General features: G+C 37.1%; 1 long non-coding RNA gene across 1 annotated transcript in view; it reads left to right on the top strand.

Annotated features, from left to right (window-relative positions):
• Positions 1-26,920, top strand: part of LOC127446033 (uncharacterized) — a 138,217-nt gene that overhangs the window by 93,190 nt on the left and 18,107 nt on the right. Inside the window, exon 2 of the long non-coding RNA XR_007898089.1 lies at positions 18,313-18,388. This is a non-coding gene — a long non-coding RNA (uncharacterized LOC127446033). The remainder of the gene's footprint in view (positions 1-18,312; positions 18,389-26,920) is intronic.

The following is a 26,920-nucleotide window of genomic DNA, read 5'->3' as shown; positions in this document are numbered from 1 at the left end:
TTTTATTTAATGGAACTTCTGTAAGCTTTAGTTGCATTACAACTTGAAACAGTGTTCTCAGGCAGTGAGCTCTAATGAGACCAGCAGTATGGATACACTGCTCTCATTGCGCGATGATAAATGGTCACGGCCACGGCAGTGTGGATGTGAATGCATATAAACCAATATCCTACACCTCCCTCACTCCCTCTTTTTTTCTTCCCTGTAGGGACTCTGATGCTGGTTTGGACACATCATTACAAACAATGATTTGTTTTATTTTGCAACATGTGATCTAGTGCTGCTTTGCATCTGCCGTTACATGCGCCAACACCGGCACGTTCACTCAGATGTATGTATATTAACCCGGAACACAAACACGAGGCAAAGAACTGGGGAGTTTTTTCTGTTGTGCAATGTTACAACCCAATCTTTGACAAAAACTAATATGAAGATGAAAACTATAGCAGTGAAAAACTATTTTTGTTTACTTTAATAAAATGTAACTTTGCAAAATGAAAACTAAACTATGAAGCAATTGGAATGGGTGCTAATATTCGAACGAAAACTCAACATGTAGGATTATCTGATTTGAATTAATCTCCCAAATACTGACTTTTAATTGGGATATTCTGTCAAAACAATCCATCCAATTAGGTAAGAAGTGGCTGTCTGATACACATATACTATAAAACAACCAACCACAGTTCACTTGTATTAGTCACAGTAATGTATTTTCTGATGAAGTGTTGAAACAAGGAGTCAAGGTTTGACTGGTTAGCTTTGCTACAGTAGATGCCATAACTACCCCATCTACTGCCAAAAACCATCTTTCTCCATTGACGATCACTGAAAGTAGACGTTTATTCTGACCAAATGAAATGGTCTGAATGCATAGGGCCATGCACTAGACAAGCAACTGCCACTGAGATGAATGGGAATGCTAACGGATAGCTCTATCCATGTATTATCGACCTCCTTAGATGGAACAATTTGTGTTTTTCACATGCTTTGTTGACAAAAAGAATGGTTATTTCCTTAACATTATTGGTATCAGTAGGGTTAATTGTAAGGGTATAATGCACAATTTAAAGCAATAGCATCAAATTCAAATCCTTCATTTAGTGTTGTGCTGATATTCCACTAATATATTCAAAGCACAGTGCTGCAGTCTCTAGAATCAATGCATTTTGTTTTCTCAAAGCCATAAATGACATATGAAAAGCGACTTTCAATCTTCGCACCTTTAGTTTTTACTAACGTTGTTGCCTAGCCGGGGAAATAGAAAATTTAGCATGCATGAAACGCCTACAAATAGCAGTTTAACTGGGGTGAGTAAAACTGCTGAATGTGTCAACATGTTCACTTGCATTATTGTAGCATCATCCACTGTTTAAGCACAATTTTCTTGCTATTACTCCAAACCGACATCCGTGCGAAAGAAAAGGTAACTGTGGATGTTGCTAATCGGCACCTTTGAGTTCTCTTCACGTTATCTTTAGCGCACTGCTAATTATTTGTGCTTGGCAATCTAGCACACTTGTTAATAGTGTCCTGCAATCGCATATGAGATTGTAATACGGTGTTGAACAGCTGTCTGTGCGTGGTCATGAAATTAAATTAGGGCCCTTGTGAAATATTTGAGCGTGCACATTGGCTGTACGGGTGTTGTTGTAATGTGCCTGACCTTGACCCAGTAAAGATTAATTTAACAAGACGGGGTGGCAGTGAGACACAGAACCATGCACACACACAAATCAGTGTGTAATGGACATGACAGAGGCGTCATAACCATGGGAATGGTGTTACGGCAGCTGTCAACTCTTATGGGGTGTTTTCTGCCCTTAAAGGCACAATTGTTGGTCACTGAAGCTGGCAGACAGCTCATGGACTTACAAAAACCCTCAAACAGAAAAGCTCTGTATAGTTCTTTGCTGACTGTGGCTGTATGTTTTTAAAAAGATGTTATTTATTTTTTTATTTTTTTTAGGCTGTATGTGAATGAAAACAGCACCTTTCAATTTAGTTCAAATTTATTTGTCCTTAAAGGGATAGTTCACCCAAAAATGAAAATTCTCTCATCATTTACTCACTCTCATGCCATCCCAGATGTGTATGACTTTCTTTCTTCTGCTGAACACAAATGGAGATTTGTAGAAGAATATCTCAGCTCTGTAGGTCCAGACAATGCAAGTCAATAGGGCCCAAAACGTTGAAGACCCAAAAAGCACATAAAGGCAGAATATAAACAATCCATAAGACTCCAGTGGTTTAATCCATGTCTTCAGAAGCGATATGATAGGTGTGGGTGAGAAACATATAAATATTTAAGTCCTTTTTTTACTATAAATCTTCACTTTCACTTTCTTTCTTTGTATTTGGTGATTCACATTTGTCGTGCATATCGCCACCTACTGGGCAGGGAGGAGAATATTAGTAAAAAATGATTTAAATATTAATCTGTTTCTCATCCACATCTATTATATTGCTTCTGAAGACATGGATTTAACCACTGGATTACTTTTATGCTGCCTTTATGCACTTTTTGGACCTTCAAAGTTCTGGCCACCATTTACGTGCAGTGTATGGACCTACAGAGCTGAGACATGTGAAAATATATTTCATTCAATATCAAAAAGTATTGAAAAATAGTTCAGTTTAATTAAAAACTGACTATTTTACACAATATTTGAAGTGCATTGTATATTTTTACTTAGTACAGTATTTTGTCGTTAACTTAGCAACAAGCTTATCTAACACAGAACTTTACCGAAATCAATTGTTAGTCGAGTCTCCTGTGCACTTCACTTGTGTGTTGTCTATGTAGAATGTTCCAATTTACTCACGCGTGACCTTCCTTTTGGGTTAGGATGTTTATGTTGCCTATGTAGGCAGTAGACAGCAAGGCAGCTCACTAGGTTTTGGAACAGAGCCCTATTGTTATTCAAGACAAATGCCTTTTTGGGGTCTCCATTTCATATTTTATCTGTACACTGTAATTTGCAAGGGTTTGGTAACAATTAGCATTTGAATAGGAGTGGTTATGACTTTGATGGCTTTGTAAAAACTATCAGTCTATGCAAACCCAGTTGAAAGCCCCGATTTTGAAACATGACTCTACTTACAATGCTTTGCCACTTACAGTATTTATTTGTCATGCTCTGTATCTCAACCTCTCCTGAGTTACAATTACAGCAGTATCTCTCATTGCAGTCTTTCTTAATGGGTCTCCCCAAACTTTGAAGACGAAGCCTGTCAATTCCAAAGGGCACTTGCATAGCCTGGCCCTTATTTTGGCCCTCATGTGGCCCCTAGCTGTTTCTTACTCTCTTGTATTCCTGCGTGCAGATTTGATTGACACGTGAACAGGCTCACTTGGGTAAGACCGTTGCTCCTTTGGAAAGAAGTTTAGCACTTGAAGGACTTAGAGGACAGCTGTAAATAAAAAAAACCCCAGATAACAAGTGGCAGATTTAGTCCCATTAGAACACAGTTGAACACAAACAACCACTGTTGGGGACGTTACTGTAATTTGCAACTGCAACTTGTCGAGCTACAAGCTACTCATTTAAAGTAGTCAAGCTACCCCTTTGATAAAATTGTTATTAAAAATGCAAATAATACTTCCATTTGTGTAATTTTGTAGTTTTGGTGCCTCTGCTGTAATTCTAAAATGTGGACAATAGTAATAATAATAATAATGTAGAAGGATTAGGTTTGTCCAAACATTTGACTGTACATTTTTTTTATATTTACTTCACTGACGGTTAGGTTTAGGGTTGGGGTTTGGGTTAGGGCATGTGGTTAATAAAATAAGCATTCCTGTTGAATGTATTACATAATTTACCAATAAATAACTAAAATTCGGCACATCAGTGCCACTCTTTGGACATTTAACCCAGAAACTGGAGCTCACACGTGCCCATATGTTTAACAACACTTCCAGATTTGGCCACTGGGGGCAGCGATCCAAATTTCAGTAAGCACAGACCAATTTCAGCTGAAGAGCATTTGACCTACTGTCGCTGAATTCACCTGTGAGATCAGTCTGTACACTACACCACTACACTTCTTTAGCTTGTTACCATAAGCCATGCTATTTTGCTGAGCTACAGACACACTGCTGAAAAATCTAGTTAATTTCATAACATTTCAACTTTTAGTTAATATACAACAAAACTGTGTGTTGCACTGATATATAATGCACCAGGTGAAAGCATCAATTGATTTTGAAATCCATATGATCTGCAGTAAGATCAGAGATTCAGGTAGTCAAAAAGTTTTTTTTATTTTTGTATTTGTTTTTTTACACTTTTCGTTTGCGATTCATTTTCGAAATGACGTTTGAGTTACAATTATTAACATACAGTAGAACGTTTGTCATTTCATGTACTTATACAGATGGTGTTGGCAACGAGAAATGAAGTTTCAGTTATGGCATTCGACAAAGTTCAAAATAAATTACAAGAACTAACACTGGGTAAAAAACAAATACAAACAAAAAATTTCAGAATTCAGTTAATTGCTATCTTCATCTGAACGATCCCTATATCCATTTTTAAAACTGCACAGTAAGTAACCCTCTACAATGCATTTAAATCACTCATATACAACCACATTTTGTACCTTTATGTGACTAAAAATGTTTGTGTTTAGCCATTGGCTGGTAAATGTTCAGATTTCACTTGCCAGTGATTGAGTAGTTTAGTGGCGAAGATGATCAGCACCAAGATCCTTTCACTGTGTGTTGGAAGTAAAAGTTTGGTTGACATGTTACATGTAACTTCTGTCCCAAGACGAGATCAATGCAATCAATTTGTCATTGAATAATATCTCTTTAATATCTTTGTTCTTCAATAATCACACATTGCACAGGTGCGGTAAAGAAGCTGTGAGACTCTACTCATATTAATGTGCTCAACCAAAACACTGCTCTGTGAGATGCTCATTGAACCTACACTACTCTTAAAGAGACAGTACTGTTTTAGCACTTGCTCTACATGTCAGTAGTACATGTAAATAGTACAAATTATGCATGCAAACAATAAGCATGTAACTATATATATATATATATATATATATATACACACACACACACACACACACACACACACACACACATACATACATACAGTGGCATGCAAAAGTCAAAATCAAAATCAAAATTTCTGTTGCTGTAAATAGCTAAGCGAGCAAAAGATGGCCTGATTTCCTTAAAAGGCTTAAAGTTAAAGGTGACACATTTCTTTAATATTTTAAGCAATTTTACTTTTTATATTCATCTTTTACAGTTTCAAATTAACAAAAAAGGAAAAGGGCCCGAAGCAAAAATGTGGTCACCCTGCATGGTCAGTAATTAGTATCATCCCCTGGCAACTATCACAGCTTGTAAAAGCTTTTTGTAGCCAGCTAAGTGTCTTTCAGTTCTTGTTTGGGGGATTTTCGCCCATTTTTCCTTGCAAAAGGCTTCTCGTTCTGTGAGATTCTTGGGCCGTCTTAAATTCACTGCTCTTTTGAGGTCTATCCACAGATTGTGAGGGCCATGGCAAAACCTTCAGCTTGCACCTCTTGAGGTCGTCCATTGTGGATTTGGAGGTGTGTTTAGGATCGTTATCCTGTTGTAGAAGCAATCCTCTTTTCATCTTCAGCTTTTTTACAGATTGTGTGATGTTTGCTTCCAGAATTTGCTGGTATTTAATTTAATCCATTCTTTCCTTTACCAGTGAAATGTTCCCCTGTGCCACTGGCATCAACACAAGCCCAAAGCATGATCGATCCACCCCCGTGCTTAACAGTTGGAGAGGTGTTCTTTTCATGAAATTCTGCACCCTTTTTTCTCCAAACATACCTTTGCTCATTGCTGCCAAAAAGTTATATTTTAACTTCATCAGTCCACAGGACTTGTTTCCAAAATGCATCAGGCTTGTTTAGATGTTCATTTGCAAACTTCTGACGCTGAAATTTGTGGTGAGGATGCAGGAAAGGTTTTCTTCTCATGACTCTTCCATGAAGGTCATATTTGTGCCGATGTTGCTGCACAGTAGAACAGTGCACCACTACTCCAGAGTCTTCCTGAAGGTCTTTTGCAGTCAAACAGGGGTTTTGATTTGCCTTTCTAGCAATCCTATGAGGAGTTCTCTCTGAAAGTTTTCTTGGTCTTCCAGACCTCAACTTGAACTCCACCAATCCTGTTAACTGCCATTTCTTAATTACATTATGAACTGAGGAAACGGCTACCTGAAAACTCTTTGCTATCTTTCTTATAGCCTTCTCCTGCTTTGTGGGCATCAGTTATTTTAATTTTCAGAGTGCTAGGCAGCTGCTTAGTGGAGCCCATGGCTGTTGATTGTTGGGACAAGATTTGAGGAGTCAGAGTATGTATAAAGCTTTGAAATATGCATCACCTGTCCTTTCCAAATGATGATTGTGAACAAGCCATAGCTCTAACAAGCTAATTAAGGTCTGAGACCTTGGTAAAAGTTATCTGAGAGCTCAAATCTCTTGGGGTGCCCAAACTTTTGCATGGTGCTCCTTTCCTTTTTTTCACTCTAAAATTGTACAAAATAAAAATAATACACTAATAGTGCTTAGAATATTGAAAAGAATGTTTCATCTTTAACTTTATACCTTTTAGAGATCAGTTCATCTTCTACTCACTTAACTATTCACAGTAACAGAAATTTTGACCAGGGGTGCCCAAACTTTTGCATGCCACTGTATATATATATATATATATACACTGGCAGCCAAAAGTTTGGAATAATATACAGATTTTGCTGTTTCGGAAGGAAATTGGTACTTTAATTCACCAAAGTGGCATTCAACTGATCACAAAGTATAGTCAGGACATTACTGATGTAAAAAACAACACCATCTGTCCCAACCAAAAAAGTAATTTATGATCAAATGGCCCCATTTCCAGCAGCCATCACTCCAACACCTTATCCTTGAGTAATCATGCTAAATTGCTAATTTGGTACTAGAAAATCTCTTGCCATTATATCAAACACAGCTGAAAGCTATTTGGTTCATTAAATGAAGCTTAACGTTGTCTTTGAGTTTGTTTTTGAGTTGCCATAGTATGCAATAGACTGGCATGTCTTAAGGTCAATATTAGGTCAAAAATGGTAAAAAAGAAACAGCTTTCTCTAGAAACTCATCAGTCAATCATTGTTTTGAGGAATGAAGGCTATACAATGCTTGAAATTGCCCAAAAACTGAAGATTTCATACACTACAGTCTTCAAAGACAAAGGACAACTGGCTCTAACAAGGACAGAAAGAGATGTGAAGGTCAGATGTACAACTAAACAAGAGGATAAGTACATCAGAGTCTCTAGTTTGAGAAATAGACGCCTCACATGTCCTCAGCTGACAGCTTCATTGAATTCTACCTGCTCAACACCAGTTTCATGTACAACAGTAAAGAGAAGACTCAGGGGTGCAGGACTTATGGGAAGAATTGCAAAGAAAAAGCCACTTTTGAAACAGAAAATCAAAAAGAAAAGGTTCGAGTGGGCAAAGAAACACAAACATTGGACAACAGATAATTGGAAAAGAGTGTTATGGATCTTAACCCCATTGAGCTTTTGTGGGATCATCTAGACTGTAAGGTGTGTGAGAAGTGCCCGACAAGACAGACACATCTATGGCAAGTGCTACAGGAAGTGTGGGGTGAAATGTCACCTGAGTATCTGGACAAACTGACAGCTAGAATAACAAGGATCTTCAAAGCTGTCATTGCTGCACGTGGAGGATTTTTTGATGAGAACTCTTTGAAGTAGTTTAAGAAGTTCTGAACATTTTTTTTCAAATTGTAATAGTAATTTTTCATTTTATTAATGTAAAATGAAAAACTTTTACATTAATAAATTGCACTGTTAACTGTGGGACCTTATATAGACAGGTGTGTGCCTTTCTAAATCATGTCCAATCAACTGAATTTACCACAGGTGGACTCCAATCAAGTTGTAGAAACATCTCAAGGATGATCAGTGGAAACAGGATGCACCTGAGCTCAATTTTGTGTGTCATGGCAAAGGCTGTGAATACTTACAGTGGTGTGAAAAAGTGTTTGCCCCCTTCCTGATTTCTTATTTTTTTGCATGTTTGTCACACTTAAATGTTTCAGATCATCAAACAAGTTTAAATATTAGTCAAAGATAACACAAGTAAACACAAAATGCAGTTTTTAAATGAAGGTTGTTATTATTAAAGGAAAACAAAATGCAAACCTACATGGCCCTGTGTGAAAAAGTGATTGCCCCCTAAACCTAATAACTGGTTGGGCCACCCTTAGCAGCAACAACTGCAATCAAGCGTTTGCAATAACATTCAATGAGTCTTTTACAGCGCTGTGGAGGAATTTTGGCCCACTCATCTTTGCAGAATTGTTGTAATTCAGCCACATTGGAGGGTTTTCGAGCATGAACTGCCTTTTTAAGGTCATGCCACAGCATCTCAATAGGATTCAGGTCAGGACTTTGACTAGGCCACTCCAAAATCTTCATTTTGTTTTTCTTCAGCCATTCAGAGGTGGACTTGCTGGTGTGTTTTGGATCATTGTCCTGCTGCAGAACCCAAGTTCGTTTCAGCTTGAGGTCACGAACAGATGGCCGGACATTCTCCTTCAGGATTTTTGGTAGACAGCAGAATTCATGGTTCCATTTATCACAGCAAGTCTTCCAGGTCCTGAAGCAGCAAAACAGCCCCAGACCATCACACTACCACCACCATATTTTACTGTTGGTATGATGTTCTTTTTCTGAAATGCGGTGTTACTTTTACGCCAGATGTAATGGGACACACACCTTCCAAAAAGTTCAACTTTTGTCTCGTCAATCCACAGAGTATTTTTCCAAAAGTCTTGGGGATCATCAAGATGTTTTCTGGCAAAAATGAGACTAGCCTTAATGTTCTTTTTGCTCAGCAGTGGTTTTCGTCTTGGAACTCTGCCATGCAGGCCATTTTTGCCCAGTCTCTTTCTTATGGTGGAGTCATGAACACTGACCTTAACTGAGGCAAGTGAGGCCTGCAGTTCTTTGGATGTTGTTGTGGGGTCTTTTGTGACCTCTTGGATGAGTCGTCACTGCACTCTTGGGGTAATTTTGGTCGGCCGGCCACTCCTGGGAAGGTTCACCACTGTTCCATGTTTTCGCCATTTGTGGATAATGGCTCTCACTGTGGTTCTCTGGAGTCCCAAAGCTTTAGAAATGGCTTTATAACCTTTTCCAGACTGATAGATCTCAATTACTTTCTTTCTTATTTGTTCCTGAATTTCTTTGGATCTCGGCATGATGTCTAGCTTTTGAAGATCTTTTGGTCTACTTCACTTTGTCAGGCAGGTCCTATTTAAGTGATTTCTTGATTGAGAACAGGTGTGGCAGTAATCAGGCCTGGGTGTGGCTAGAGAAATTGAACTCAGGTGTGATAAACCACAGTTAAGTTATGTTTTAACAGGTGGGGCAATCACTTTTTCACACAGGGCCATGTAGGTTTGGATTTTGTTTTCCCTTAATAATAACAACCTTCATTTAAAAACTGCATTTTGTGTTTACTTGTGTTATCTTTGACTAATATTTAAACTTGTTTGATGATCTGAAACATTTAAGTGTGACAAACATGCAAAAAAATAAGAAATCAGGAAGGGGGCAAACACTTTTTCACACCACTGTATGTACATGTGATTTCTTGCGTTTTTTATTTTTAATAAATTTGCAAAGATTTCAAACAAACTTCTTTCACGTTGTCATTATGGGGTATTGTTTGTAGAATTGAGGAAAATAATGAATTTAATCCATTTTGGAATAAGGCTGTAACATAACAAAATGTGGAAAAAGTGAAGCACTGTGAATACTTTCCGGATGCACTGTATATATATATATATATATATATATATATATATATATATATATATATATATGCAATATAATATATGTATTTTCAAGACATCCTATTAATTGATGGAATACGTGAAATTTGTACGTTTTTAAAAAGCTAAACTGTGACCAAAATGACTAATGATAAAATAAATTTTTTTAAATGTATATTTTCATAATGTACCAAGTTAGCAGGTCCCCTGTATAATTAACAATATTAGCTAAGAGAGAATTTCTTTCATATGTAAGCAAAATAAACAGATTTATACCCAAGTGAATTAGAATCAAATTAAATTTGAATTGAGACCTTGTGAATCGGAATCGAATCTGAAAATTTGTATCAATACCTAGCCCTAACGAGAACTTTTGTGAAAGATACTAATAATAGACCACAATCACAAATATTCCAATCCAGTCGGGATTCGATTTTTCAGGGGTCACCCAAGTTAGCCAAAAAACAGTGGGTCATTTTTACTGAAAGTTTGATTCGAACAGTATTAAAATCACAAAGTACATCAGTAAAAGTCCAGTGAAGGGTTTTAAAGATTCCCTTTAGATTTCTCTGCCTACTGTTCTGCTTCCTACATTCTGTCATCCCATTCACCCCCCCCCCTTTCCTCTGACTCTCTTTCTATAGGTCTGCCCTCCCATAAGTCGCTCTGAGTTCAATGAAACCCGTAAAACTCTCTCTTTCCATTTATTATATTTTCTAAACTGCTCCATCCCTTCATCTTCTCTCAGACATCACTAACTGCTCAACAAAAGACCTAATGAAGCGGAGAAGAATATATAAGGAATATTCTCTCGGTAATTAAGACAAATGAAAAGAAGCGACACGGACGCTGTCTCTTGCCCTGTAATTATTCTCTCCTCTGTGAGGTCCACTTCAAAGTTCTCGATCACCCTTAACATTACACATTACTTCTTGCATGTAATGCATACTTTGTGTGCCTAGAAGTAAACCCTTATTTCACACAGCTCACATATTCACTTTGGCATCAATTTTGTTAGTTCAGGCAAAAATGAAACTTCTGTTATCATTTATGCAATCTTATATGAGGGTGCGTAAATGATAACAGAAGTTTTATATTTGCCTGAACCGACTCTTTAAAATCATACAAACCTGTATGATTTTCTTTCTTCTATGGAACATGATGAGAAATTCTGAAGAATGTTGATGCTGCTCTTTTTTTATACAGTGTGAGTGAATGGTGATTGAGGCTAACACTTGAAGTCTATGGCAGCCTATAGAACCATACATAGGAAAGTTATGAAATTTGGCACACTGATGCACACATTTCGGCCTCTAACTTTTGAACCATAATCCTTATGTCATACCAAGTTCCAATGGATCACATAAATCTGAAGCCCAGCCCACAAAACTTTCCACCATTTAGAGTTTTTGACTTTTTCGAACTCCTAGAGCGTATAAATATTTTGGTCAAAATTTTGCACATATAAACTAGAGACACTCATGACTAAAAGTTATGGAATTCACAATGATAGACCAAACAGTCTTTGTATACCGCATCAACGAATTCGATGGTGAGCATGCCAAAATGGACGTGAGGCTGTATATTCGCAGTGCTAAAGTGTATTGAAACAAAGTTAGTATAGGTCATTACAAGCATGACTTGAGGGTACCTGCACAGTTTTGGCACAGTGTCACATAGTGATCAAGAAATATGACCAATGAGACTGGTCTCTTTAGATTCCTTAGGGCATACAGAGTCGAATGATACCCAGTTGTCCTGTTTTGGCTATATTTAAGACACACAGTGGCGTATCATTACGAAATTTGGTATGTGTCACCGGGGCCATGTCCTGAAGGTACATGAAGTTTGGGTACAGTGCCACTTAGTGGTCAAATAATATAATACAATGCTTAAAACGTTGGACAAATTTGGCCTATATGTTTCGTTAGCTTTCTTGGGTCATGCCGAGTACGATGATACCAGATTTGCCATGGTTGGCCATACTTCCATACTTTTTCCAACTCCTCCTAGGCCGTACGTCAGATTCGCATGAAATTTGTCGTGTATCATCTAGGGACACTTTTGACAAGAAGTTATCAAAAGCTATTCGATAGACCAAATTGTTCTTGAACAACACATCAGTGAAATAGATGGCAAGACTCCTCAAAGTATCTGAGGCTTTATCTAGGCAATGCTTTGGCGTATTGACATGAAACTTTGTATGAGTCATTGTCACCATACCCTGACCGCACCATATAGTCTTAATTTAGATTTCACGATGGTCAAGTTTGTGAATGCTCTCAATGGCCCACTCATGACAATTATTTATCATAACATATACTGTGTACATTGTGTAAAATTTTGCATAATTTGATAGAATATGGCCATTATCAATGGAAAGGCTTCTTATGGGACCTGTGTGAAACAGGCAGAATGCATCCAAGATGAGCAGTGGTGGGAAGCCACAATTGTGAACGCTAAACTGGTGCTTCAGAAGTGGTGAGAACATGTCTTGGTTTTTTTGACACTTTTGGCAGCTCCCTTTAAATGCCGTTAACAACAAACTTCAATATCTGCCTCATTTCCCCAATGAATCTGTTGCATATTGATTGTTGTTGAGAGACAGCTGAAAGGTTTGCTCGTGACAAATGGACGTGTGGCTTTTCATGTGAAATAAATTATTTTTAGAAGAGCCTATTCAGAGTGTAGCTTCGCTATTGATACATTGAGAAATATCAGTCTATTCAAACGATAGCACATTACTTTGTTCTGCAAAACAATGCCCTGTTTTTTGGAGGAGATTGCTTTCTGGAAGCTTGTTTATAATTGTCTCAAAGGGAATTGGGCATGCAATCATTATTATCTTTCCAAAAACATTCAGATTTTTCTTATGGCATTCAATCTGTAAATTCAAAATGCTATTCTTCCAGTGAACATTTTTTCAGCGCTTTGAAAACAGCTTATTTATCTGATGACCAATTATCAGAATGTCAGAATTCTAATTTGAAATGATGCTGTTAACACAGAAGGAGAATAAGTTTGTAAAATTGAGTAAATAAATTTGAAATGCTAAATACGGTTACGTTTATACACAGTTCATTAAGTTTCGGGAGTGACAACTGCATTCTATACAGAGGTAAAAAAAGTAATTTATAGGTGTAGATCTTTGTTGTTATTTGTGGAGAAAACACTTATCGTGTTAAAACAGTATTTCTCGAGTAACCAAAACTGGATCACTGAACAAATCAGTGGACGAATCTGAATGAATATTTTGTGAATGGAATCGAAAGATTCAGATCACTGGAATAAATCAAAATCTGCACTACTATTATGCACATAAATCATTTGAATTCTTATAACTATTTTAGGAAAAATAAATAAATGTTGCTTATCCTTTGATGGGTGAAACCATTTATTTTCCAAGTTTATTTGTCCGGCAAGTATTTTTCCCCATTAAAATATCGAAATATTCTGAAAACAAGATACATTTAACTGATAAGCAAAACTGCATACGATGGTAAGGCTAATTTTCAGCGAATGTATCTTTGTCTTGTGGAATTTTTATTGAAATTTTAGTTACACTGTAAAAAAATAACAATTTGCAGGCCACTCCAGTGCGAGTAAATCACTTGCATATGTGACTAAATTTCACACTATGCGACTAAAAAATATTCAGATTTGACCCACCAGTGATTGAGTTGTGTAGTGGTGAAGAAGACCCCATTTGGCTGCAGTGGGTCCGGAGCTGTCGTGGATCGTGGTGTCACCATCACTTTAGTTGAGCCATGATATGCTATAGTTACATTTGCATTGCAGTTAACCACGTTAACTCTAATTTTGCTTTAACTTTTCCATGGACTGTTTTCACAACATTCTCCGTTTTACAGTATGGCTACTATAGACCAGTGTAACACTTCTGTTGGATGTCTGTTGGAAGGTAAATAAGTATTGAAACTGGAGAGCTTGTAGATTTGAATTTGAGAGCTTGTACAATACATATTTGTACACGTAAGTCAATATAAGTCAAAAGTTTGTTATGACTTATTCCGTGTGATGTGTCTCTTTTAATATTCTTTCTGTTGTTTATAGTCAGTTGTTGATCAAAAAGGGAAAAGAAATGTTAAAGACAATCACACATTGCACAGATGAGGTTAAAACAACCCTGCAACTTCTTTCTCGATAACCTATGCCCAACCGTAAACACCTGCTCGCGGAACTGCTGGTACTCTTAAAGAGACAGTAACATTTTAGTGTTTATTATACATATCAATGTAAACTCAAGGTAAATACTTGTAAATCATACAAATTATGCATATAAATAAACATGTAACAAAATGTAGTAATGTAGTAAGTGTAATATATGTGTGAATATATAAATATTTTAAAAGGCAATCATGCATTATGAAATATTTTTTCTTCAACAAACACTGTAAATATTGAATAATTTAACAAACAGGCTCCTATCGTCTATGCAGGGGTTTAGTAAAAACCTGTCCAAAGCCCTGCCCCATAATCCAAATCTTTTTCTTGTTTTTGTTTTTACATAGTATGTTTGGAAAAAGTAGCACTTAAATGCTATATTTGGAATTCTATTTTCATTATTAGGTTCCAACCTTATGCACATTTTGTTTTAAAATGTTTATGAAATGTTAAACAGTAACAGCTTGTATCATTATTTTAAATGCATTCACCTTCTCTATATTTGTCTAAAGAAATTATTTTAAGCATTAAAGCATAAGCCTTTAGATCAAAAGTTTTTTTGTTTTTTTTTTAAAGCATGGGAAACATAAATATGGGAGAAAAAAAAAGTATTTCAGAACTTTTGACTGGTTGGTGCTGAATTTACAGCATGATGCATTTTTTAAGCAACATTTACATTAAATTCACGGAAAGTAAAATTGTATGCATTATCCATTGACAGTGCTGTTCGTAGATGTTACAACTGGCACAAGGGAGATCTAATGCTTCTGTAAATCACTCAAGTGGGCAAAGGTATTGGCAGATGTCTAATATCAGCTGATAAATCTGTCCATCACTAGACCTGGCCTTAGCCTCTAACACTCTTTCCCAGTGCATCCCCACATCACTCACTCTATCAGACTCTCACAGAATTCAAATCTTGTGCACTGGAGGTGCCATTTGGGCTTTCAGCAGGTGGCCTAATGATGGCTGTGTGCCTTTAATGCTGTTATGAAGGTAATAATAGTACAGTACAGGTCTAATGACAGTGTTCAGAGCAATAGCAGTCCGGCCCACTCATGCTGATTGTAGAAGCGGGTCGCATGCCTTGCCATTTTCAGGGCTGTGATTTGGAGAGCTGGAGTGTGTAGTCCAAATTGTGTGTACTAGATACTAAGACTGACTGATGCAGTAAGGAATGCAGGCTGTGTTCAGAATAGCACACTACAGTATACTGTGTGTATACTGTGCAGAGTTTTGTATGCAATACCCATATAACCTACTTCATTTGCCCAGATCTCCAGTATACAACCTGAGCAGAAAAAGTATTTGGAATGAGACAAAAAGACAAAGGGACAAGACTGTGTACTTAACGTCTTTAATGAGGGAATGAACTACAATCCCATGAATCATTGCGAATTATGTAATCGAATTGAAAGTGATGGAAAAAATACAGAACTATTGATTTATCCTCCTGAGACCCCTGCATGTCTGCAGTATGCATTTTCCCTTTCCCTTTTTATTTGTAACTAGTAGCACCTGATAAAAATGCAAAAAAAAAATATATATATATATATAAAAAATAAATTAAAAACATTCTAGAGCAAATAGTTTTCCTAAAAATGTTAAATAACACTAAGCTATAGAAAGTCAGATTTTTTTTTTTTTTTTTTTTTCATCAAATTGTTTATTATGTTTACAGGAGTGTTGATTATTACAGCTAATTTTCTGTAAAGCTGAATAAATAATTATTATTCAAAGTAATGTCCAGCATCATCCAATCAGTACAATTCTGAATCTATGTACTGATTATCTGTCAAACATGTTGAGTGATCCAAACATCATCTGCAGCCTGAAACTGAACTTTTGATCAGATTTTAGGAGTGAATGCACTTATCTGCATAGAGAGCTATAGGATGCTCCCTTGCTCCCTATTTAGTGAATGACTTAACCTCCAGTGTGCTGTCTGTCTGCACTGGTCTCAGAACAGTTTGAAATGCACCTTATTTTCATCCTAACTCCATATAAAGCCTCTGAAAGCAACATTTTTCAGCTTTTGGATGAACCCATTGATTCTCAATGTGATAATGCACAGTAAATATAGCAATGTATTTACTAATGTTAATGAATAGAATCATAATACAGTGGGGGTGGGGGGTGTAGAGAGAGAGAAAAATGGCAGATTGCAGAGTAATATTTTTTTTACATAATGAAATCGTAAAGTAGGGAAACCAGGGCAACTTTCATATTTTAATATAATACAGTTTGAGGAGCCTGAAATTCGGCACGGGATTGCAGGTATTGCACACAATTTTAATCATTCCTGCAAGTTCCACGTTCATAATGCTGGAAATTCCCGCACACTTTTATTCACTTTAAGGCCGTGACACACCAAACCGATGTCAAAGAACTAGCGCCAACTAAAGCAGACTGTGTGGTCGGCTCACGTCGCCTGCGTCTGGGTCAAAAAGTTGCTCTTGAACACACCACAAAGACGACACCCGATGGCCAACTAGCACGTCCATTCTGCGCCTGCGTGAGAGGAAATAACTTTCTGTACCAGCAGGTGGCAGTAGTCTGTATTCGTTACTCAAAACAGGAAACCAGAAGAGCTAGTGACTGCTGGGATACAAAACATAAACAAAGTAGTGCTTGCTTACCATTTGCTTACCGTAATGTCATCCAGAGCCGGCCTGAGCTAGCCTCTCCTGAATCATGCTGATTAATTAGTCTTCACTTGCCTCATTCCAGACAGCCATGTCGTTTGAAAATATTCGCGTATTGGAATGAGAAATGCGAAGAAATGAGAAGAGCATTCTGTGTGTTCCCTCTTGACCTCGTCGTTTGCCTGCTTCGTCACTTCCGTTTTTCTTCTCATGCACTGGTTCGCTAAGCTGAACAGCCAATCAGAATGATCCGACTCACCGACGAGCTCCACCGCCGATTCAACATGCTAAATCGGCCGAAAAAAAGCCGACGGGGACCGACATCAGCCGATGGTGCAGAACACACCGCAAAAACTAGCCTGACAGACGCTCACCGACGGCCCAACATTGGCCGATGGCCGACCGTTGGCTTGGTGTGTCAGGGCGTATACAGTGTAGCTGTGAATTAGTAAACCATTAGATACAGATAAACCAATCAAAAACTTGTTTTTGTATCAAACTGTAATTCCAAATAGTGTGCGAGTAAATCCACTCTGTCTCTCCCTCCCTCTCTCTCGTGCAGCTGTCAGCAGTGTCAGAAGTGTAATCGCATGCAGTAAGGAAGCTTTGTCGCGTAGTTACTGAACTTAAGATGTTACATATGTATAAACCTTTCTAAACCTGTTAATTCAACATGCAAATTGCTTTTTTCCGCATCTCCGAGTGATGCAATAAAACTATATAGTTCCTGTTTATAATAAACAAAGCTGTTAACATTGTAAGCGCATGACGTAGGAGCGATCTGTAGATTTTGCCACCTTTCATATATTGGTGCTCCTTTATTAGTCATAAATAATGAGGCACATTTGCAAGAAAGGCAGAAATAGCAAAAATGCGTTGTGTATGGTACCAGCTGCATGATTAAGAGAGATACTTAAACACCTGTTACATCTCTCATCTCCATCTCTAGTTTTATCCAGGGTCGGAAATTAACAGGGGCTCTGGGAATTTTGTTTCTCTCCCTGCAACCTGATATAGTTCCAAATACATACATCGCGATCTTCATTTGAATTTTCGCTGAACATTATTTGTTTCGTGCCGTCCGTTGTGCAGATGTTGCCGAGTCAGTGGAGGATGCTCATGCCATAAACCCGCACAGACGGGCACTCCGCATCTCACGCTCCGCATCAGTTCAGTTTCGTGCTCACGTGCTAAAATTATCAAATGCTACAATGTAGATAATAATAATATTAACCAAAATAACATTTAGATGTGTCAAATAGCCTTGATGTTAAATAAAACGTTATTAATAGTGTATGAATCGTATCTCTGATGTTCACTGTTAAATGTTTATTTTTGCATTATTATTGTTTTATTCAATTGGCATGAAGGAATTGCTAAGTCTACTCCTGTGTGTCGGTGCATTTCTTTTGTAGGCTGTTAATTTAATAGTCAAAACATTTGGAAATATGTGAATGAGAAAAAAAAAGGTTTTGTTTCAGTAACAATGCACATTATGCAATGTAGAGATTATGCAACGCTGTAATTACTGAAACATGCCATTTTAAAATCGAATTGTTTATATGATTAAAAAAGTCATTTTATAAGACTAAACATATGAAATTCTACTATTAAACACTTTCTTTTTTATTTTTAGAAATGAAGTGGAAATAACGTGAACTGATGGTGTCAACAGAAGCATATACCATCGATTAACAACCTCAAAGGTTACGGTAGGTATGTCTTTAAACGTTTATAAGTTATTGTTAAAAATCAATTCGCTTATTTTTTTTGAAGCAAACATTTTTTTTGTTTTTTTTTTTTTCATGCAAAATGTATTTATTTATTTATTTTGTTAAAATAGTGCAGTAGACAATGAATACCGATCAGTATTCAGTAAGCTAGTGTGCTCCATTGCATACTGCAGATTTTGGCAAATGTAGTGGGTCATTCAGTTGTTCCATCCATATAGAAAGCATGCATACTATGCACAGTGCACATACTAGTATATACTGCAAAAATGCTAAGAGTAGTATGGTAGTATGCTATGCCAAACATAGTCTGAGCCTTATTTTACCATTCTTTGCTGCACTTCAGCTGCTTTATTTCACAGTCCTGCAGTCCTATTATTCACTTGAACAAATATAGTCACAGCAAGTTCCCAACAATGTCAGATGCATCTCACCTCTGAACCAGCAGAATACTCAGAGAAAATGCCACTGTTTCCTTCTGAAAACACAATCTGAAAGAAAGAATGGCATTGCTGTGTGTTTTCAGTGAGTTTAGCATGTTGCTTTGCAGTTGTTATGGTGTTCTGGATGGTTGCTAGGTGGTTGCTTATTAGCTTAAGTCTAAAAGAGCCCACCCCCTTTTCTATGATATTCTATTCCAAGTATCGATATTCAGGTTTCTAGATCAGTTTAAGTGTTGCTTGTCTTTAGCAAACGAAAATGTACCAAGGTTACCATGTTTTTTTGTTGTTTTGTTTTTACATTTTGTTTACCTATATGGACATGGACATTTTGGACATGTACCATGGTAGCACCTTGGGATACAATGGATAATATTATACTGTAGTAATCATTCAGTACCATAGTTTTACCATCTGTTACACTGTACCATAGTACCGCCACAGTACTTCTCTGTAAAGGAGGTTTAAAGTTTACAAACACAAAATTTATAACAGTGTGTCATTAGCATTCTGTGTGGACGCGGTTTTTGTTCTTACTGCACATTTCTTGGTAGAATAAAGAGAAGTCGCAAAGGAAAAACTCATTGTGTATTCAGGGCAAAGTTACTGTTTTATAGCAGTGTAGAATATGCTGATATCTGCCCCATATTGTCTGTTTGTGGGGGTGCTTATGAATGGGCGGTTTTGCCCGTAAATTTACTTTAAGGATATTCATCAGCCCTGCTCCTAATTTATGAGAGTGTTTGCCCGCAGAGAGAGTCGGTAAGGATAAAAATGCGACTGTGTGTGTTGAGAAAATATATTGTATTTTGTATAGATGTATATTTTGTATTTAGAACAAGACTCAGACAGAAATTGTGTGCAGTTTTGTTTAAACACCTCTGAAGCCTTCAGAACTGCAAAACAACCATACAATATACATGCATATAGGCATGTTTAACCCTTAAATGCATGGGTGTTTTGCCAAACATTATTACATATCCGGGTCTTTAAAGACCCGGCACATATATCTATAACAAATGGATCTACAAAATGCCCAGATAGGGTACAATTTTCTACACTTTTTCCAAGACAATTAAAAAATGTTAGAATAGAGTATATTTTGATATATTTTAATGTTTCATTTTTCTTATATCAAAGAGATGATGCAACAAATATAGAACAGGATTCATCATTTCCACATTGAAATGTCATGAGACGCAACTGGCTGTCAAACACATATTGAGCTACACATAAGTTACATATGAACTACACATATGTATTTTCACAGGCACTTTTTGAGTCTAAATTGATGCACAACATACATAATTTCAGTAGCGCACTCAAATGAAAAAAGCCAAATCATACTGTTCATGTGTTAATCTTGCTATAGTTTACTTCCATGTTGTTTCTTTATCAAATAGCAATGTCAAATGTAAATCAAATCAATCACTGAAATATCAGCGCCACCTTGAGTAAGAAATAACATGTATAATATGTATGTCTACACGCATTTGGAATACAGATAATTCACCATTGTCACACCGGAAATTAACGTGATATAGTTGTAATTTATATGAATATTGGACTCATTTATCTTGAAATAAACAAAGAAATATATTTCATGTGATAGTAATCTTATATAGATATCAGGGCTGTCAATTTAACACGGTATTTCGGTGTGATTAATTATACAAAAAATAACGCGTTAAAAAATTAACGCAATTAATCATGTCCCCAGACTGTAATAAGGAATGTTCCTCCCATATGAGCAATTCAAGCTTGGAGTACCGCCTGTTTTCTCCAGGGGGCAGTAAGCAAAACTCGCTGTATAGACAATGTGCAGCTTATACAGAGAACAAACCACACTTACTGAGAAAATTTTTCTACGTTTCAAACTTCGTTTAACTTGACACAGCGACCTAAAAATGGTACGTTTATGACGCAGCGCAACCAAGACGGTCCAAAAGCGTCCATCTGATGCAGGTGTACATTGACACCCATAAACAAGCCCTCATAATAAATCTCTGATTGACTGATTGACAAATTCAGTTGCCAAATAGATTGCTATGGACTGTAGACCAATGATTGGCTTATGTTCAATTATATGGAAATAAACAATATATTGCATTTTAAAGCCACTTTTTGTATTGTATTTTTAAATGCTTTACTCGTGTGCCAAAATAATGTAATGCATTTTGAATATCTGTATTGTATATTTTTTTTTTTATAAATTTATAATTTAAATATATCTATTTATAATTACTTAACCCTGTGAAGGCCAAATTTTAAAATAAATGAGCAAATTTTTTTTTTACTTTTCAGATGTTGTTGTAGGATGCCTCTAATGCAGAAAAAAAGGTTTTTAAAAGTTTTTACGTTTTAGTAATTTTTTAATGACACGTTGTAATATTACAACAGTGGTCAGGGAGGGCAGCAGAAATCCTGTATTTGTACTTGCATTGTCTGAACAAATATACAGAACAACTAAGTGTTTGTTTGCACAGTTGATTGCTTATGTAGCCCCATAACTGTATATATCATGAATAATAATCACACAACAGTCATATTTTTTATGAATTGTTATTTATGAATAAAAAAATATAGGAAAACAGGAAAAAATGTTTTTACAAAACTGAACTTAGACTTAGTCCCAAAGTTCAGGTATGGTAGTCCCAAAGACAGTTCTTGTCCTCCGAAAAACAAAGTCGAACATTGCAATTGCGGCAAAGAGTATAGGTGTAGCCAGTTTTGCAGAGTCTGCAGCGTCCTCTTGTTGTCTTCACTGGTAAATGTGCAACCATGTCCCTGCGCACATCCACCAGGGGGTGTGCAGATGGCCTCTTAGCTGGGGTCCCGTTTGGTTCACTCCCATCTGAGGACGGTCTCTTGTGAGCATTCAAAGGGCTCCTTGATGTCACCGTCTGTGTTACTGGGCTGCCACCGGCTGAAGATGGTCACCCTCTCTTTGGTTTAATTGGAGTTGTGTTCACCTGAAATGAATTAGAACAGAATCAATTAAGATGTCAAAAATACATTAAGATACAAGTCAGATATGTTAGAAACAGAGAAGTATTAAACATATTACAAACAGTAAATTGCAGAAATGCATTCTCACCAGGATAAGAGAATCTGCTAGTTCTGCCTGAAACTGTCTCCTGTTCAGCATCTCTTTTGGCAAAATCTTGAGCGCTTTGCAGTCTCGCTTGTAGAGGAGCCAGGTGCTGATCACAGCGAGAATAATGGTGTGCCAGAAGATGTACAGGTACCACCGTTTCGATTTTATGCGGAACTTATGTTTGGCAGCAAATTAATCCAGTAAATCCACACCTCCCATGAATTTGTTGTAAGTTCCCACAATGTAAGGCCTCTCAACTTCAATGTAGGTTTTGTTGGCTTTGTCCCAGCATTTAATTTTTTGCACAGGTTCTGGACCATCAAAAGGATGACACAAGTGTCACCGCCCTGTTGTCAAACCATTTGACAGCACAGATGTTGTGGTTCCCCTCGACTCTGAAGTCAAAACTTCCTCTCCCACTCTTCTTCAAGCTCTTCTCGTCTGCAAGGTTACAGTTGGATAGGCGTACCTGTCTGGCTGTTCCCATGTAATGAATTCCACGACAAAGGAGCTGAACTACCAATGGGATGCAGGTGAAATAGTTGTCTGCATAGATTTTGTAGTTCTGCCCTTCTGGAAGCGTAGAAGCAAGCTTCATTACAACATCCCCTGACAATCCAAGTTCAGATTTGACTCGATGTCCATTGACACTGCCTTGGTACACCTCAAAATCACAATTTCTTTTTTATTGGTATTAACAGATCTTCCAGTCTTTTGAAAAGCTGTAATCTTTTTTGTTTTGTGTCAGAGCCGGAAGCATGTCTTCTGACAAGAACCTCTGGAAGTACTCCAGTGGTGTGTGGATGGAAGCATCATCATTCGTGACATCTGGACCAGAAAAATCAGTATTGGGACTGACAAAATCCCTTTTCAGCCAGCGATACCGGTCACGGGGCATGGTCGGTTTCTTTGGTTGTAGCTCAGTGTCCTCATAATCATCATCTGGGCAGTCAGCGGGTTGTTGGTTTTCTTTGTCCACTTCACCGGAATCTTCTTCTGTTTCTCTATCACTTGCATCACTGTCGTCTGAATCCAACTCAAGGTCACTCTCTCAGTTTTGGATGATAGCAAGAACATCCTGCACGCTATACACAGGTCCTTTCGACCTTGAATCAGTGGACCAGTCTGATCAAATATTTTTGGTGAATGGAATCAAACGATTTGAATCACTATTATGCATTTTTTTTTTTTTTTTACCATTTCTATGAGTTTTCTCAAATGACACCAAACGACTGTGCTACATTAGCCTTTTCTTCACCCAATGTCCTTGTTACATATTTATTAATTTTCCATTTCCTGCCTGTGGCGTAGAACACCTGTGAATAGATTTATTAGACAATTTTGTAATGACGAGTAATAGGGATGTCAGTCAGTTTTGGGGAATATTGATGGCAGTCTTCCATGAAGTGCTATTCATTCAAATATTCAGACTAGAGTCATTCCTACTATGCTGAACATTTTCATGTTCCCATCATACATGTGTTAATATATTGAATAAAATATTAAACTTAACATATTTAAATATGGAAATCATACTAACTCTTTTTTTTTTTTTTGGCTATTAAGTGAACATGGGGTGAATTATAAATAATTTCACAAATTTGGTTTGAGTGGATGTTCACATTTTTGCCATGTGCTAGACACTTTTAAAAACTGTCGATTTATTAAGAAATATTCCAGGTTTCCTGGGTAGCTCAGCAAGTGAAGACGCTGCCTACCACCCCTGGAGTCACGAGTTCGAATCCAGGGTGTGCTGAGTGACTCCAGCCAGGCTTCCTAAACAACCAATTGGCCCGGTTGCTAGGGAGGGTAGAGTCACGTTGGGTTAGCCTCCTCGTGGTTGCTATAATGTGGTTCTTGTTCTTGGTGGGGTGCGTGGTGATTTGTGCATTGATGTCGTGGAGAACAGAGTGAAGCCTCCACACGTGCTATGTCTCCGCAGTAATGCGCTCAACAAGCCACGTGATAAGATGCACAGAGTGACGGTCTCAGACGCGGAGGCAACTGAGATTCGTTCTCCGCCACCTGGATTGAGGCGAGTCACTACGCCACCACGAGGACCTAGAGCACATTGGGAATTGGGCATGCCAAATTGGTGAGAAAAGGGGAGAAAATAATAAATAAATAAATAAATACAAATATTCCAAGTGTTCCTACATGTTTTCAATTTCCTTATCGAAACATAATTTTGGTTGGTAATCAGTTTAAAGGTTTATCTTATGTCCTCAATATCACTTTCATTTTTGTTAGTTTTTTGCAATATCCCTTTAAGTAACAAAAGCCAATTCCTTAATGACATCATCCTACAGGAAGTGTCAAAATTTTTGGAGTGAAAACAACAGCACAAACATCAGTAAGTATTAGCAATGGATTTAAAGAATTCTGTGATGTTTTCTGGGATTAGTTAGTGTGTCTCTCTCTAAAACATTCCATCATGTTTGATAAAATTATAAAATTTGGTATGATAATATTAAAATGTCAAAATGGTCAAAACACCCCCATGTAAGATAACTGTCAATCTCTCACTAAGCAATGGCTAACTTTAGCTCTTTATTTATATCTTTAAATGAATATTCCGGGTTCAAAACAAGTTAAGCTCAATTGACAGCAATTGTGACATAATATTGATTACCATAAAAAATTATTTGGACTCATCCTGCCTTAAAAAAGAAAGAAAAAAGTACTGGTTCCAGTGAGACACTTACAATGGAAGTGAATGGGGCCAATCTGTTAATGTTAAAATACTGTTTCAAAAGTATAGCGACAATACGTAAACAATATGTGTGTTAAAATGATTTTTGTGTTATAAAGTCGCTAACTAACATTTTTGTGTAAAGTTATATTTAATTTTACAACTTCATTACTATGACATCATAAGGCTGCAAACTCTGTAATCCCTGTAATTCCACAAAAACGATGATTTAAACAACTTAACAGTTCAAATAATACACAAGTTTTAACAGAAGAATTAATATAAAGTGCATTAATAAAATTATAAGCTTCGCATTTCTGCCTTTAAATCCTCCAAAAATTGGCCCCATTCACTTCCATTGTAAGTGTCTCACTGTAACCTTGATTTTTTAAGAAAAGGAGGGACGAGTCAAAATTCATTTTTGTGCTTATCAACATTATGCCACAAATGGTGTCGATTTAGCTTAACTTGTATTGAACCCGGAATATTCCTTTTTAGTTCCATTCTGTTCATTTTCTTGTCATTGTCTTGTAAATGATAAAGTTCTAATTAATAAAGTATAAGTGACTGAACTTGACCAGAGCATATTTCTGTTACAACACAAGTATTTATTTTTAAACATTACAGAGTTGAAAATGTACTGCAGAACAGAAATGACCTGCTGGATGTGAACGAACTACAAACAAATCCAAATACAGTTTATCAGTGTAACCACAAGATGCCGTGTTTGGATTCATCATCACGTAAAGGTCATAAAAATAACAAATGCACATGGAGCCAGATGTTTGGCGTGCACTCGAGCGATGCCGCCATTTATAGCGTTAGAAGATGCATTTAGCTTCTGCGCCATCTGTACTGTTTTTCCAATTTCAACATGCGGCCCTGGAGACTCGGAAACAAAAGACTCCAATCTGCATGATGTTTCATATTACTCTATGGCACTAAAAGTCAGTGTCAACCGACACCAGAGCTGTATTGCTTCTTTTGTAGTTGCTTTAGATGAAGGTGTGATAATGACTTTTTTGGACTGGTATATCATAATATCCAAACAGCTCTCTCGCTTTTCCTCCAGAGGTGTTGTGGGGTTTGCGGTTGTGAGCTATCTCCGTGTACCTCTAGAGATCCCTAAAGGCTTGTGAGAAATGGGCCGGGCCTGTCAAAATGTTTGCAGGGCCTGAAAATGCTTGATGGAAGAAATAGCACCTGGGGATTTTATAGTTCACAGTATCTAGCTGACTGTTGAGTTGTGTAAATGACAGGTGTAGGAAACAAAGAGATTCACTATACAGACACTGCCTTTTTTTGCAGCAATACTAAGTACTATAATATTTACTACGATAATTTAAAAATTAGTCAAATGCTGCTCTTTATCTCAATGTTCTTTGGACTGTTCATAACGAATGCTTTTTTGTAAACAATTGTAAACATGCACTAGACGGACCTTTTTTGACCGTTGCGCCGCGACTCGCTCAAGAGTGTCACTTTTTTTCAGACGCCACGTCAGGTTAAAAAGAACGTCAACTTTTAAAAACATGTCTTTTCTTTTTGTTACATTGTCTAGCTTTCTTTCTTTTTTCTTTTTTCTTTTTTTTTTAGCTCAAGAACACATTCAGGATTTAAATTAGGGTGTTTTCTAGTGCTATTGGTGGTATTTAGTGTAAATTGATCTACTGTAGTTAGCTACCTTTTTATTAGGACTTTGGTTCACAGTAACTAGCTGTCTGTTGTTAATGACAGGTGTAGGAAACGTTTGCGTGCCATTCTTTTTCGCGGCAATATGCAAAAATATAGTATTCACTATAATAATAATAATTTTTAAAAAACGCAGCCGTTTATCCCTATTTTATGTGTTTTTGCGTCCGTTGTAAACAAACGCTAGATGGACATCTTTGACCGTTGGACGCATCTTGCTGTTTGTTAAAGTTTTGTTCTGGATTGCCATGTTTTTTAGTCAAATGCAGCTGTTTATCACTGTTTTTGATGCAGTTTGGCGCTAGTCACATCAAATGCATTTTTGTGTTGCATCGCATCTTGCTCCACCAGAAGTAGGAATGGGACGATATATTAAATTTCGCTATATCGCAAACCAAACAAACTGACAAACCATATTGAGTTACAACTTGATATTTCTAAATCTGTAACATTGTTTTCTGTCCATGTGATCATAAACGAAATGACCCGTCAAACATCATAATCTCTCTGTCGCTTGATTTTACCCCGACTGCACCTTTTTCTGCACTGTTTACAGGGTTCGCACAAGGTCATTGAAGTGCTTAAAGTGCTTG

The sequence above is a fragment of the Myxocyprinus asiaticus genome, chromosome 9 (assembly GCF_019703515.2).
Source record: "Myxocyprinus asiaticus isolate MX2 ecotype Aquarium Trade chromosome 9, UBuf_Myxa_2, whole genome shotgun sequence".
Taxonomy (NCBI): domain Eukaryota; kingdom Metazoa; phylum Chordata; class Actinopteri; order Cypriniformes; family Catostomidae; genus Myxocyprinus; species Myxocyprinus asiaticus.
This window is presented reverse-complemented; position numbering and strand designations above follow the sequence as displayed.